Here is a 15,153-nt window from a genome sequence, read left to right as displayed (position 1 = left end):
GAGTGTTTAGATCTATGGGAATTAGAGGATCCTTGGAGAGGTATAGGCAAGTAATAGGAGGGCAAGGTAAGGTGTAGAAGTAAAGAAGAGGAGGCAAGAAGAATAGGAAACAAGAGAAATGTGCAAACATAAAAACAAAGATCAGGAGTATGATTTGGGAAAGTATGCATCTGCGTGTGTGTGTGTGTGTGTGTGTGTGTACATATAGCTAAAGAGAAACATATCCAAATTCTATTGTAACCTTCTGGGGAGGAGTTGGGGGAAGAAGGGGGAACAAAAAACAATGTAAAAAAGGGCACAGCAGAGAACAAAAGAAAATTTAGAAAGAAGCAAAGAAAAGATGGACCGTTCTCAACACAGTATGTATTATTTATCATACAGGCTTTCTTGAAACGAAAATTTATAGTTACATATTTTGAATCCTCTCATGTTCTGTTATGCAAATGACCTGTTTTTTTTTTCTTTCTTACTTTGTATTTAAGTTCCAGCATTTAAGTTTATGATATGTTTTTGTTTCTTTTCTCTATTCTGCATTTGTGTTCTGGCATCTGCGTCTAAAAGAAAAAAAGGAAAAAAATAAAAAGAAAATAATAGCTCTTGTTTTCAGTTTTATACTACTCATTATTTTAAATCCATTCATTCCTCAGAAATAAACACACTGTTTTCTCTTTTGTTGTCTTTATTTGTTTATTTTTTTCTTTCTCATGGCTTTTCCTTTTTGTACAGATTCTTCTTTCCCAGTGTGACTAATGTGGAAATATGTTTAATATGATCATGCTTGTGTAGCCTATATCAGATTGCATGCAGTCTTGGGAAATGGGGAGCAGAGAGAGGGGGAGGAAATTTAGAATTCAAAATCTTATAGAAATGAATGTTGAAAACTAAAAACAAATAAACAAAAATTTTAAAAAAACAAATGTTGAAAACTAAAAATAATAAATTTTTTAAATGATTATAGCAGCATGGAAGATGTTAAGAGGACGGCAAAAGTATGGCAAAGGTAGAAATAATGATGTGATAATAAGAGGAGTATTGAACTCAGAAGGCATAAAATAAGAAGAGGTGGATTTATTGAAACAATATCAACTTTCATAAATGTTGTCCAGTACATAATACAAATAGGAGAGAAATTGCTCTTAGAAGATAAAGTCCTCCAAATATGCTTTGTTGCTAGTTCAGACTGAGCTGGTTCTTTCAAGCTCCAAAAAATGAAAGGGACTCATAAGTGAGATCTAACCCTGCCACCGCAAAAAAAGTACCCATGGAAACAAAAAGTGGGGAAACATTACCTATTGATAAAGATCTGCTTTTTGATGAATAGTCCATGTAGCTGCTCAACTAGTAGCTATACCTCTGACAGATAATTTTCATGAATAGTGAATTATACCCAGAAATATGTAGGAGAAAGAGAGCAAATGGGATGTTATTTTAGATTTACAGTGTTTTAACCAAGCAGAGTTTCCACCTTAAGTAAAGGTCAATTGCTTGAGCATGATTACTCTTACAAGGATCAAAGGCTGAATTATGGAATATCATAGTCTGAGGGTTGAAAAGCTGCAGATCACCTCAAGGGCAATGGGAAGGAGTATGATAGAATGAGTAGGTCACAGCTTATTACCAACAAGGAAGAATAGAAAATGGGGGTAAAACATGTTATCCAAGAGATAAATGACTAGAAAATAAGGACCACTTTACATAGTGATGTTTAGAAATAAATAATGGAATGTCTTCATGTATTATTGACATCCAAGTAATGTCAGGAGATGTAGAGAAATGTTAGGCATATTAATGAACTCCCTTTGAAGAATTTAAAGGAAAAAGTGTATAAAAAGTCATATTTGGGTTGTAATGAACCTTGTTTGAGGAAGAGCTCACAATACTGATATTACTAATTCATCAAACTCTCAAATTACTTTCCATAACAAACTATTTTTGTGGGTATGGAGACTATCAATAGCAAACAAAACCAACACATTTAAATATAGTTTTAAGTGCTCAGTGATTTTGAGCCTTCATTGTTACTATGACAATCATACTGCAGAAAGGTATAAGGCCAGACACAGTGAAATAACCAAGGACTTCATTAAATATTTAAATGCCTAATTTAGGTGAGCTTGATGGGATTAACATCTCTTTATGTGACTTCATCCTTAAGAAGATAATGTTATTGGAAGGAAAATTTATATTAGGTGAATGTATAGAATTTTGGTTTTTATTATGGAAGAAAAACAACCTTTTCTTTACTCAAGAAATACAGAAAGGGAGGGAGGGAGAGAGAGAGAGAGAGAGAGAGAGAGAGAGAGAGAGAGAGAGAGAGAGAGAGAGAGAGAGAGAATGAGAGGTTTTTGATGTTAGGAAAAAAAACAATTAGAAAACAATTGCACTTGACACTTACTAGAAGTAGAGATTTTGGGGGATTCAAGGAAAAAGTCTTTTTCTGGTTATACTTATAAGAAATGAGTTTGAAAGAAAGTTTTGAATTCAATCAATTTTTAAGATTACATTCAGTTATTTTCAGAAATGCATAATGATATGGTGGATATTTGGATGCTCTGGTAGTTAAGAAAACCCAAGTTCAAGACTAATCTCTGGTAAAATATCTATAGGATTTTTTGCAGGTCATAGAACCTCTCAGTACCTCTGCAACTCTTACGGTCATAAGGTAGGGGAGTCACCAAATTGCACAATGAGAGCTCTCCACAATTATGAACTTCTTAGCCTGAGCAACCAAATGTAGTTAATCAAGCATTAAACATCAAAGCAAATTTGTTTTTTTAAAATATTGTTTTATTTTTCTTGAATTCAGTCAGTCTATTCTCTCAATAAATAAATATTTCTGTGTGTATGTGCATGCATGTGTGCATGCACATACACACATAAACACAACCATATTTTAAAAATTTTCAGTTCCTAGTCTAGGGCTTCTTAACTTGGTATGCATTAATTCCCAGCATATATTTCTAGGAGTTTATGAACTTGACTGAGAAATTTACTTTTTTATTTCCATTAACTAAAATTTAGCATTTTTCTTTATTTGTGAATGAGAGAAACAAACAGCATTCTGAGAAGGGGTTCAAAGGTTTAATCAGACTGCCAAAAGTATCTTTAACACACACACACACACACACACACACACAAACACTCACAAAGTTTAGGAATCCCTGACCTAGATTTTATGGACAAAAAAGAATTATCACCTTATAGTTAAACCTCTGGTAACGAATTTCTTTAAAATAAGGTTAATCTTTGAATAAAAGATTAATTCTTTTACTTTTCCCATATAAAAACAGTTTCCTGTTTGATAAGATTCAGAGGAAATTTTCAGCCACTTGTATAGCTTCTAATAATAACAATCACCTTCAGGACCAAATGAGAACAAAGAAAAGGGCTTTAGTGGAAATAGGATGCCAAAAGCTTCATAATGTCATTGATGGACTTCTATGGGAAAAGCAAAGATGACAGAGTAGAGAAACACTCAGCTCAGCTCTTCCAATATTCCCCTAAAAGAAACTTAAACATAACACCTATAACACCTCCAGTTGAATTCTGGAGTGGCAAAGCCAAAAACAAAAATATAAGAGTGAAACAATCTTCCAGCCCAAGACAATTTAGATGGTCAGAAAGAGAGATTTGTGTCACAGTGAGCACCCCAACATACATACAGGGGCCTGCTACCAAAGATTCTTAGATCTACATTCATAAAAGGAAAGGCAATGTTTGAGGGGTTAACAATTCCCTTTAATCAAGCACATGTATCATTCCTTTAACCAAGCACATATATCATTCAGGTAGTTCAAGGGAGTCAGGATCCTGAACTTCAAAGAAATACAGAGAAATCAAAGATCAACAGACATGGTTTTCCTCTGCCTAAACATCAACAGGCAGGTCCCATTGTCTGACCATAGTTACCAGAGAGGGAAGCACTGACATCTAGGTTTTCTAAGCTACTTCCTGAAGTCCTCATCCTGCCAAACAAACACTTCCAGTAAGCCTCAAAGTAAAACCTCACCCTCAGAGTATTTAAATCTTTTTTTACAGCCAGAGGGCATGCCAGCCATTGAAAATCAGTATCTCATTAACATTAATAAAAAGCAGACCCATTATTGGGTTGGGAAGATCTTTAATCACATTAACAATACAAATTCATATATTGTTTCTAGTTAAAGAAATTCTTGTTTCTGTACTTTACTTCTAGTAAAAACTCTTGATTGATAAAGGCAAGATTCAGTTAGAGACACTTGATTGTACTAAAATAAAAAAAGCAAAAGATTCTATTTTGCTTGCCATCACACCCATATAGATGAAACAACAGTGGTAGGATTAGGTGGTGGTAACCAAAGCAGCAGTTTGGGAGCCCTCAATTCAGAGATGAAGGGGACCTGGAAACTTGTTAGAAAGAAATTACAGGGTACCTTTGTGCTAGCACTGGACACAGGACCAGATGCTCTTTGGAAACTCCTTTACCTAAATTACTTCTGAGTCACAGTTCAAGGGTACAGAAAAACACTTTCAAATAAGAGGGAATAGGAGCACTGAGGGGCATTATCTCTTCAATACCCAAGGGATCTGGGACCCTGAGGAACAGTATAATTTCCTATCCCAATGGAAAAGCATCCCTGAGGAATAACAATCTTGAGAGACCCTTCTGAATATAGAGTAAATATCAAAAGGCAACATAACTCTCATCAGATCACAACACTGAATAGCACAGAATGCTTCTAAACACTCAGAACTAGCTCTGAAAACAGCAGGGCAAAATACCCAGTCTTTAAGACAGAGGCCTCCCTACACCTCTAAACACCAGGAACTCAGCTTCACATTAACATAAAGTTGCAAATCAAGAAATAGGGTGGAAAAACAAAAAACAACCAAAAAAAAAAAAGAATTTAATATACAAAACTACAAGGGTGATGAAGAAGTTCATGACACAAATGCAGAAGAAAATAATAAAGTCAAAACAACTACAAGCAAAGCCTCAATGGAAAATGTTAATTAAAGCCAAGGTAAATGAGAATTCCTAGAAGAGTAAAAAACAAATTCAAAATCAAATTATAGTGATAGAGGACAACTTAGGTAAAAAAAAAGAAAGCAAAGGAAAAAAATTATGAAAAAAATTAAGAGATTGTTTTTCAAAAGGCACAAAATATTGAAGAAAATTTGGTCAATTCACCTTAAAAAAGAGAACTGACAAAATTGAAAAAAGTGGTAAAAAATTCACAGATGAATATAACTTCTTAAAAACACAATTGGTCAATTTGAAAAAGGAGTACCAAAGGTCAGTGTAGGAAATGATTCCTTAAAAATTTTATTTGAGCAAGTAGAAGCTAATCACTCCATGAGAAGACAAGAAACGATAAAAAAAGAATGAAAAATTGAAGAAAACATGAAATATCTCATAAAGAAAATATCTGGCCTGGAAAATAGATTAAGGAGAGATGATTTAAAAATTATTGGACTATTGAAAACCATGACCAAAGAAATAGTCTACATATTTCATAGTTCAAGGAAATATTGAAGAAAATTGTCCTAATGTCCTAGAATCACAGAGTAAAATGGAAATTGAAAAAAAAAATCCACTCACCACCTACGGAAAGAGACCCCTAAATGAAAATCCCCAGAAATATTATAATCAAATTGCATAGTCAAAGAAGTCAAAGAGAAAATACTTTCTTGTAGCCAGATAGAAAACATTCCAGTACTGTGGATCCACAGTCAGGATCACATAAGATTTAATGGCTACCCCATTAAAGTATTGATGGACTTGGAATATGATGTTCTGGAATGCAAAAAAAATGGGAAAAGAACCAAAAACAATAACACATCCAGCAAAACTCTGTACAATCCTTCAGGAGAAAAATCAGCAATGAATAGTGGACATTCAAGAATTTCTGATGAAAATTTCAGAACTGAAAAGAAAACTAAACTTTCAAGTACAAGACTCAATAGAAACATTTTAAAAATCATAAGAGACTCAATAAAGCTAAACTATTTACCTTTCCATATGGAAAAATAACATGTATCTTGTAAAATCTTTATCATTATTATAACAGAAGGATTCTACATTAGAAAAAGGTGTGGTAATGAGTCAATTATGTTGGAATAAGATAACAAATGTACAGATGAGAGAGAGGGATACTCTGTGAGAAGCAGAAATGGAAGGGGAAAGTAGAAAAAATTTCATTAAAGAGAATTATAATGAGGCAAAATAGAAAAATTTGTGTGATGCAGCCAAAATAGTACTTGGAGGAAATTTTATTTCTCCAATTTAATACATTAATAAAAGAGAGAAAGAGTGGTACAATGAATTGGGCATGCAAATAACAAATAGAAATACATACAAATTTGAAACCACCAATTAAAAAGAAAATGTTGAAATCAAAAATCTGAAAAGCAAAGGAGAGGTTAATAAAATTTACAGTAAAAATCCACTGAAATTATAAAAAAAAAAATATGAGGATCTGGTTTTATGAAAACAATAAAATAGATAAAGCTCTGGTTATTTGGATTTTTCAGCCCCCCTCCCTTTTACTCCCCTTTACTCTTGATACTTCTTCCCCCCCTTTTAGCTTCCCCTCCCCTTTCTTCCCCCTTCCCCTCCTACAGCCTATAGAGCTAGTTATATTTATGTACTTAATTAAGTTTATTTTTCCTCCTCCAACCAAATCAAACTAGAGTATCTCTCAAGCAATGCTCATCTCCCTCCCCTCTTTCCCTCTACTATAATATAATTTTGTACTTCTTCCTGTGATGTAATTTATCATTTTCTGCTTCCTCCTTTTTACATCTCCTTGTTACAATCTCTTTTCATGCTTAAATCAGATTTTCATCATCACATCATTTACTTTATACCTGTTCCCTCTATCTATGGATATCTCTTTTATACTTCATAATAGATGTACAATTCTCAAGATTAACAAGTATCATTTTCCCATATAGGGATGTAAGCAGTTTGCCCAAACTGAGTAACAAGTTTTTCTTTTCTCCTGTATACCTTTTTATGCTCTCTTGAGACCTGTGTTTGAAGATCTAATTTTCTACTGAGTTCTGGTCCTTTTGTTAGGAAGGTCTGGAAATCCCTTATTTAGTTGAATATCCATCTCCTTGGAGATCCATCTCCCTGAAGTGTTATGGTGAACTTTGCTGAGTAATTGATCCTTCATTGTAGCCCCAACTCCTTTGCCTTACAGAATATCAGATTTCAATTCCTTCAATCTTTTAATGTAGAAGCTGCAAGGTCCTCTGTTATCCTAACTGTAGCTCCCTGATATTTGAATAGTTTCTTCCTGACTGCCTGTAGTATTCTCTCCTTCACTTGATAGTTCTGGAATTTCACAACAATATTTCTTGGTGTTTTCAGTTTGGGATCCCTTTCGGGAGGTGAACAGTGCATTCTTTTGATGACTATTTTGCCCTCTGGATCTAGCACTTCTGAGCAGTTTTCCTTGATGATTTCTTGGAAGATATTGTCCAGACTCTTTTTTTTCATCATGGTTTTCTGGTTGAACCATAATTCTTAAATTTTCTCTCCTGGATCTATTTTCCAGGTCAGTTGTTTTCTCAATTAGATATTTCACATTTTCTTCTATCTTTTCATTTTTTAGATTTTGTTTGATTGATTCTTGATGTCTCATAGAGTCATTAGCTTCTACTTGTCCAATTCTAATTTCATCCAGTGGTTTTCTTCAGATAACTTTTGCATCCCTTTTCCATCTGTCCAATTATTCCTTTTAAGGAATCATTTTCTCCAGTAAGTTTTTGTACTCCCTTTTCCATTTGTTCAATTTTCCTATTTAAAGAGCTGTTCTCTTCTGTGAATTCTTTTTTCATACTTTGAAAATCATTGGCCATTTTTTCTTCTATTTCCTTCTTCAGCTGTTTCAGGAGTGCTCTCTGTGCATGTGAGCAGTTCATCATCCTTACTGAAGTTTCAGATGGGAGTATAGTCTCAATACTGACCTCCTTGGTAATCATGGTTTGGTCCTTGTCCCTATAGAATGATTCTACGGTCTTTTCCTGCTTGCTCTGCTTCTTCTTGCTCATGATGGTGAGGCTTTGTGTGTTGTGACCTCTGATTCTTTCAGTTAGAAGCTGGAGAATCTGTTGTTGAACTGTGGGTGTGGGAAAGCTAAGGGAAGGTGCCTTTGTTTTTCCTTTTGTTTTGTATTTTCTGGCTTAGCCCTGGGGCTACATTGTTAAGTGTGAGAAAGGGGTAGTCTGGTCATGGGAGATATCCTCAGCTGAAGTAGAGCAAAGACAAGCTTAGCTCATTCCTGTGTCCTAGTGCAGAGTTTCCATCCCCTCTAGGACTGTTCTCCTTCCCATTAACCTCCTTTACAGTAAGAGGAATCTCCCTTAGGTATTTTCCAAGCCTCAGGTGCTACACAACTGTTTGCCCCTTCAGTTGTTCCCACTGATCCAGGATTTCTGGAGAAATATTTTATGGTGCTTTTCAGGTCAATAAGGGGAGGAGAAGAGAGCATTTACCGATCACTCCACCATTTTGGCTCCTGGAAGATCAAGTAGTTAATTTGATTTAAAAAAAAAAAAAAGAAGAAAGCCAAATTATTAATATCAAAAATGAAAAGGGTGAATATATCACCAATGAGAATGAAATTAAAGCAAATATTAGAAGTTATTTAGTGCAATTACATACCATTAAACTGACAACCTAAGTGAAATGGATGAATATTTATGAAAAAATATCCAGATTAACAAAATAAAATAAGGAATGTAATACTTAAATAATCCTATCTCAGAAAAAAAATTGAGCAAGGCAATAATGTGATCCCTAAGAAAAAATCCCCCAAATCAGTGGATTTATATGCAATTTCTACAAAATACTTAAGGAACAATTAATCCAAATACTATTTGAAAATATTGAAAAAAAAATGATAAAGAGTTCTGCCAAATTCCTTTATGACATAGGTATGATTTTTATATCTAAACTAGGGACAGTAAAATCAGAGAAAGAAAACCCTAGGCCAATTTCCTTAATGAATATCAATGAAAAATGTATATAAAATACTAGCAAAGAGATTGTAGAAATATACAATAGTGATCACAATAGGAAAGGTCATGCCAGAAATGAGAGGTTGATTCAATATTTGAAAAACTATCAGCATAATTGACTAATTCAATAATGGTAATAGAAAAAGCATATGATTATCTCAATATATGCATAAGCCTTTGAAAAAAAATCAATATTCTTTCCTGATTAAAACAATAGAAAGCATAGGAATAAATGAAGCTTTCCTTAAAATAATAAATAGTATCTATCCAAAACCATCAGGAAGAATTATTTGTAATGGGAATAAACTTGAACATTTCCCAATAAGATTAGGATTGAATCAAAGATGTCCATTATCATACTATTATTAAATATTGTACTACAAATGCTAGTGACAGTTATAAGACAAGAGAAATTGAAGGAAGAAAAACAGGCAATGAGGAAACAAAACTATCACTCTATGCAGATGATATGATGGTATACTTAAATAATCCTAGAAAATCAACAAAAGAGTAAATGCAGAAACTAACAATTTTAGCAAAGTTGAAGAGTACAAAATAAACCTACACAAATCATCAAGGTTTTTTTACATATGACTAACAAAACCAGCAAGAAGAGATAAAAAGAGAAATTAAATTTAAATAACTTGTCAATTAAAAAAATGGTAGTCTTCCTGCCAATTCAAATCTAGGAATTAAATGAACACAGTTAAAAAAAAGAAAACACACACACACACACACACACACAAGAAAAGCAAATCTAAATAACAATCAGAGAAACATTAATTTCTTGTAGGTATGCCAAGTCAATATAATAAAAATGACAATTCTACTTGAATATTTCTTACAGTACCATGTCAATCAAACTATCAAAGAATTATTTTATAAAGCTAGGGGGAAAAAAGTTACAAATTTCATCTGGAAGAAAAATGATCAAGAACTTCAGGAGAATTATTTTAAAAACATAAGAAAGGTAGCCTTGAAGTTCCAGACATCAAATTGTATTACAAAGTGGTAATCATCAAAATAATCTGCCATTGGCTAATAAATAGACTGTTGGATCAATGGAATGGAATGTGTACACAAAAGAGAGTAGTAAAAGATCATATTAATCTAGTTTTTGAAAAGTCCAATGATTGAGACTTTAAGGTACCATTTGACAAAATATGCTGGAAAAAGTGGAAAGCAGTTTGGCATAAACTATACATGCACCAGCATTCACACGGTATATCAAGACAAGGCCAAAATATATAAGGATTTATGCACAAAGAGTGGTATCGTAAGTAAATTGAGGGAGTATGGGAAAAAAATCTACTCATCTATGGATAAAAGGTTCATGACCAAACAACGATAGAAGGGATTACAGGCAGTAAAAGATGTAAGTTTGATTACATAAAATTAAAAAAAAAATACTTTCACACAAATAAAACAAATGCAGACAAAACTAGAAGGAAAACAGGAAACTTAGAGGAAATTTGCTGCAGGTTTCTCTGATAAAGGCCTCATTTCTAAAACATATGGAAAACTGAAATGGATTTATAAAGATAAGATCTATTCCACAATTCATAAATGGTCAAATGATCATATGATATGGTATGAAAATCTATCTTGCACTACAGGAAAGTAGGGGAAAAGTGGATAAGTAGGGTGGGGGGATGATAGAAGGAGGGGCAAATGGAAGGAGAGAGTAATTAGAAGTAAACACTTTTGAGGAGGGAAAAGGTCATAGAGGGAATAGAATTAATGGGGGGCAGGATAGGGTGGAGGGAAATATAGTTAGTCTTATATAACATGGCTACTATGGAAGTCCTTTGCAAAGCTACATATGTATAGCCCATATTGAACTGATTGCCTTCTCAGGGGGGATAGATGGGGAAGGAGGAAGGGAGAAAAGTTGGAACTCAAAGTTTTAGGAAAGAATGTTGAGAATTGTTCTTGCTTGCAACTAGGAAATAAGAAATACAGATAAAGAAATATATCTTGAGCTAAAAGAAAAAAGAGAAGATGGGGATAAGGGAAGCGAGGAATGTGATAGAAGGGATAGCAGACTAGGTGAAGGGGTAATCAGAATTCACAGTATTTTAGGGTTGTGGGAGGACAGAGATGAGAAGAAAATTTGGAACTCAAATTTTCATAGAAATGAATGTTGAAAACTAAAAATAAATAAATAAGCATTAAAAATGAAAAAAAAATGAATTAAGCAGAACAAAACCACATGAAAAAAATTAATATCATTGATGTACTGGTGGATTTAATACTGAGTGGTTTAATATAATGTTCAACTGTACTATTTTTAAGATGTAACTCAGATGTGGAGTTATTGAAATTATTGTGAAGCTTTATGAGTTCAATCATTCTTTTAACTCCCAAAATTGTCATCTGCTACCTCTGCACAATCATATATACTAAATTGATCAAACTATGATGTCCCATTTTCAGAACTAAAACTGCAGGCTTATTTCTCTTCATCTCCCCTCCCCACGTCCATATTACCTGTGGTCAATTTTCCCTAATTTGAGACTATTACAAACGGAACTTCATTGTCACATTTTTAATAGTCCACTGGAGATTTCACTTGTAAGGTAAATAGGGCTAACGTTTCTGATGACTACTGTTTACTTTTGAGAAAAGCAATTAAAGATTTATCCCTTGTGATATTATACTAACTTATAATAGGATAAAGAAATTAAAAAATAATAATATCTAGAGATTTGTGATATTACACAGTATATAAATGTATGATGCTTTTATTTATTGTCCTGGGAAGGCAACTGATCAAATAATTGATTTGTTTTTAATAGGTACATTTTAATGCAAATGGATAATAATCACTCAGGGTGGAAAAATTAAACATTTCAGTATTAAGAATTCTAGAAGTAATAAAAAGTAAAATAACAAATTATAAAAGTGATGGCTTTTTGCATGAGTTCATTTAAATAAGTTGCCCTTAGGTAAGTAGATACATTGTTTTTGAACATGCCATATGGCTTTGTTGCTAATAATGCAAATGTATACATACTGAGATTTCCATCTAGGGTGACATAGTATATAGCAACCTCCATTGCATCTGTTAAAATAGTATATATCTGTATGTATGTATGTATGTATGTGTGTATGTATGTAAAACCTTCCTTCTTTACATTCTTTAGAAAGAAAGAAAAATGACCTTTACTTTTAAACACTTCTTAGAAAACCAATAGTAAATTTCAAACATTTGCCAACTCCTTTTTTTATTTGTTTTCTCTTTTGGGCTGATTTGAAAATTCCATAGGACTCAAGAGATTTAGAGTTGATTCTCAGTGGATAAGATTTCAACAGACAAATGAAAAATAAATCCATTGGCAACACCAACCAAGCAAAATCAACATTCTTTGAAGTATTGTTCCCCTTTCATTACAGTGGTGAATGGAAAGGTGAGGAGAACACATTTATGGCAATTTCTCAGCATCATTAATGAGTATAAGATGAAATTGAAAATAAGTTGATTATCATATTCCTAGATTCACGACTATGTTTTAATGTTCACACTGAAAGAAAAATAGAACACTAATGTGAAAGGAAGCAAACTACAGAAAGAAAAATAAACACACCAAAGACAGCAGCAGGTTAGAAAGTGAACTCAGTGGCCTCAGAAATTTTACTGGTTACTTGAAAAGGAAGAGGTAGTAGGTGAAAATAGAGAAAGTAGAATAAGAATAAGATGATTTTGCAACCCTGAGATTGTCCTGACCAGAAGTTTTTATCTCCTTGGAAATTAAAATTGCTGAAATTTCTTTTTTTATTTTAACATACATATTATTATTTTTCATTTCTTAACAATCACTTCCATAAGATTTCAAATTCAAAATTTTCTCCCCATATCCCCACCCTCACACCAGGACATCATGCACCTCATTCCCCCTTCCTCTAGTCTGTCCTCCCTTCTATTGCCCACCCTTCTTCCATTCCTCTTCCCCTCTATTTTCCTGTAGAGCAAAATAGATTTCTATACTCCATTACCTGTATAACTTAATTTCCAGTTGTATGCTAAAACAATTTTTAACATTCATTCTTGAAGCTTTGAGTTCCATATTCTCTCCCTCCTTCCCCCACCTACCCTCATCGAGAAAACAAGCAATTCAATATATGTCATGCTTATGTAACAATGCACAGCACTTCCTTAATAGTTATGTTGTAAAAAACTAACCACATTTCCTCCTGTCCTATTCTGCCCTTCATTAATTCCTTTCTCTCCCTTGACCTGTCCTCCCAAAATAGTGTTTGCTTCTGATTATGCCTTTCCCCAATTTGCTGTTCCTTCTATTATCTTCCCTCTCCCATTCCCTTCCCTCTTGCCTTCTTGCAGGGTAAAATAGATTTCCATATTCAATTGAGAGTGTGTTATTCCCTCCTTAAGCCAAATCCCATGAGAGGAAGGTTCAATTATTTCCTTTCATGTCCTCCCTCTTCCCCTCTTTTGTGGAAGGTCTTTCTTCCCTGTTGTATGTGAGATGATTTCTTGCATTCTACCTCTCCCTTTCTCTTACTCCTAGTATATTCCACTGAAGAGTAAATTTTATTGTTTTGGTATTCTCCCTTCATATTCAGTTCACCCTGCGCCCTCTGTCTATGTGTGTGTGTGTATGTGTATATATACATATGTATATACACATATATATAATATACATATATGTACATGTATATACATATATATAATATACATATGTACATATGTACATATATACATATATAATATACATATGTACATATGTACATATATACATATATGTAATGTATATATACACATATTCTATATACACACATACACACATATCTATACATACATATACATGCACACATGTACATACACATATATAATATACACATACATACATACCCATATACACTTACATATAGATAGATAGATATAGATAAATTCCTTCTAACTACCCTAATACTGAAGAAGGTCTCATGCATTACAAATAACATCTTTCCATGCAGGAATGTATATAGTTCAACTTCAATGAGATCCTTAAGTGCTCCCTTTCCTGTTTACCTTTCCATGTTTCTCTTGATTCTTGTACTTGAAAGTCAAATTTTCTACTCAGCTCTGGTCTTTGGAATGAGAGTTCTTGGAAGTCCTCTATTTCATTGAAATTTCATTTTTTCCCCTGAAGTGTTATACTCAGTTTTGCTGGGTAGGTGATTCTTCGTTTTAATCCTATATTCCATGACCTTTGAAATATTATATTCCAAGCACTTCAATCCCTTAGTGTACAAGCTCCTAAATCCTGTGTTATTCTAATCATATTTCCACAATACTTGAATTGTTTCTTTCTGGCTGCTGTAATATTTTCCCCTTGACCTGAGAACTCTGAAATGTGGCTACAATATTCTCAGAAGATTTCCTTTTGAGATCTCTTTCAGGAGGCAATTTGTAAATTTTTTTCATTTCTATTTTACTCTCTGTTTCTGGAATATTAGGGCAGTTTTCCTTGATAATTTCTTGGAAGATGATGTCTAGGCTTTTTTTTGATCATGGTTTTTGGGCAAAGTAATAATTTTCAAATTCTCTCTCTGGATCTATTTTGCAGGTCAGTTGTTTTTCCAATGAGATATTTCACATTGTCTTCAATTCTTTTCATTCTTTTGTTTTGTTTTATAATTTCTTGGTTTCTCATAAAGTCATTACCTTCCATCTTCTCTATTCTAATTTTAAAGGAACTATTTTTTTCAGTGAACTTTTGAACCTCTTATTCCATTTGGATAATTCTACTTTTTAAAAGCATTTTTCTCTTCATTGGTTTTTGAACTTCTTTTGCTGTTTGGGTTAGCCTATTTTGAAAGGTGATATTTTCTTCACCAATTTTTTGGGTCTCCTTTAGAAAGCTGTTGACTTGCTTTTCATGATTTTCTTGCATTGTTCTCATTTCTCTTCCCAATTTTTTCTCTACTTCTCTTACTTGATTTTCAAAATCCTTTTTGAGCTCTTCCATGGCCTGAGACCATTGCATATTTGCTTTTGGAGGATTTGGGTGTAGAAGTCTTGGCTTTCATGTCTTCATCTGAGGGTATGCTTTGTTCTTCCTCATCTGAAAGGATAGAAGAAAATATCTTTCAGCAAGAAAGTAATAGTCTTATTTTTTTTTTCTCTTTTTGGAGCATTTT

This window comes from Notamacropus eugenii, chromosome 2, assembly GCF_028372415.1.
Source record: "Notamacropus eugenii isolate mMacEug1 chromosome 2, mMacEug1.pri_v2, whole genome shotgun sequence".
Lineage (NCBI taxonomy): Eukaryota > Metazoa > Chordata > Mammalia > Diprotodontia > Macropodidae > Notamacropus > Notamacropus eugenii.
This window is presented reverse-complemented; position numbering follows the sequence as displayed.